Below are 2,018 nucleotides of genomic sequence, written 5' to 3' on the forward strand. Positions count from 1 at the left end.
TTTTTTTTTTTTTTTTTGAGACGGAGTCTCGCTCTGTTCCCCAGGCTGGAGTGCAGTGGCCGGATCTCAGCTCACTGCAAGCTCCGCCTCCCAGGTTTACGCCATTCTCCTGCCTCAGCCTCCCGAGTAGCTGGGACTACAGGCGCCCACCACCTCGCCCGGCTAGTTTTTTGTATTTTTTAGTAGAGACGGGGTTTCACAGTGTTAGCCAGGATGGTCTCGATCTCCTGACCTCGTGATCCACCCGTCTCGGCCTCCCAAAGTGCTGGGATTACAGGCTTGAGCCACCGCGCCCGGCCTTCCCAGTTCTGTTTTTAATGGCAAAGATGAAAACAAACTGGAACCATCCTGTGGCTGCAGAGGGGTTCTGCAGAAAGAAAGTGGGGGATGGTGCCTCGGAGAAGTCACAGCTCCGGTGAGGTCAGCACACGGAACCAGGCCCCACCTCCCTGCTACCTCAAGCACCTCGGAACACAGCAGAGGTCTAAAGGAAGCACCAGGTGCTGAAGCTGAGGCGGCCTTGTCAGACAGAGGCAGCTCCGTGCACGAGGGCGTGATAGGTACATATGTAACACACAGAGCAGAAATAAATGCATCCAAATGGTGACAGGGTTATTCCCTAGAGGGCAGAATTCCAGCTGATTATAATAAAAAAGCAAAATTAGGCAGGGCGCAGTGGCTCAGGGCTGTAATCCCATCATGTTGAGAGGCCGAGGTGGGCAGATCACCTGAGGTCAGGAGATCAGGAGATCACCTGAGGCCAGCCTGCCCAACATGTCAAAATCCCATCTCTACTAAAAATATAAAAACTAGCCGCCTGTGGTCGCGCACGCCTGCAATCCCAGCTACTTGGGAGGCTGAGGCACGAGAATCACTTGAATCTGGGAGGTGGAGGTTGCAGTGAGCTAAGATTGTGCCTCTGCACTCCAGCCCAGGCAACAAAGTGAGACTATGTCTCATAAAAAAAAAAAAAAAAAAAATTACCTGGTAACAGACTATAAATCTACATGGCATGAAAACACACATCAGCAAACCGCTGCATCGGGTGCAGACCCACCGCCCGCCCCTCCCTGGCCTCCACTGCGGGGCAACCAGGAAGGGTGCCGGTTCCTGCCCAGACTCTGTGTGGGGCGAGGGGCCTGCACCCCTCATGGGAGCTGCCCCCACTGAGAGGATGTGGGCCCCGGATAAGGCCCCCAGGAGTTCTAGATGCTTCCTTCTCTGGTCTGCAGGTTTGAGCCACTGCCTGGGGCCTGTGCAGACGGAGGGAGAGAGGGCGCACGTCACTGTGGAATGTGAGCTACAGAAGCTTCCACCAAGTTCTCCAAGCAAAGAGGCAAATGCCCAGGGTTGACTTTTAAAAATCAGACATACTGAGTTCTTTTTTAAAGCAAATTTTTCCATCTTAAACATCAATGTGATGCTTCTTACAGTATAATGTTAAAATACTTTTGAAAAAAAAAATCATTATCTGAAAAGCCAGAATTAGAAATTAGTGTTTTAGTTTTCGAAAAATAGAAAAAAATGGTTAAATTCACAAGAAGCTAACAGTGAAAGTGCCTGATACAAATAAATGACAAAAGCCAACATCACAGAGTTTAAAAACAATGACTTTGGGAGGCTGAGGTCACTTGAGGTCAGGGGTTGGAGACCAGCCTGAGCAACATAGCAAGACCCTATTTCTATAAAAAAAAAAATTTTTTAAATTAGCTGGGTGTGGTGGCTCACGCCTGTGGTCCAAGATACTTTGGAGACAGAGGCAGGAGGATCACTTGAGCCAGGAGGTCAAGGCTGTAGTGAGCCATGATGGCACCACTGGACTCTAGCTTGGGTGACAAAGCAAGACCCTGTCGGGCCGGGCGCGGTGGCTCAAGCCTGTAATCCCAGCACTTTGGGAGGCCGAGACGGGCGGATCACGAGGTCAGGAGATCGAGACCATCCTGGCTAACACGGTGAAACCCCGTCTCTACTAAAAATACAAAAAACTAGCTGGGCGAGGTGGCGGGCGCCTGTAGTCC

The 2,018-nt window shown here is 50.9% G+C and overlaps 1 protein-coding gene across 1 annotated transcript in view; it reads right to left on the reverse strand.

Moving 5' to 3' along the window:
- DEAF1 (DEAF1 transcription factor) overlaps positions 1–2,018 on the reverse strand; it is a 48,927-nt gene that overhangs the window by 1,509 nt on the left and 45,400 nt on the right. The gene's annotated exons all lie outside the window — the stretch shown is intronic.

Source organism: Piliocolobus tephrosceles, chromosome 13, assembly GCF_002776525.5.
Source record: "Piliocolobus tephrosceles isolate RC106 chromosome 13, ASM277652v3, whole genome shotgun sequence".
In the NCBI taxonomy this organism is placed as follows: domain Eukaryota; kingdom Metazoa; phylum Chordata; class Mammalia; order Primates; family Cercopithecidae; genus Piliocolobus; species Piliocolobus tephrosceles.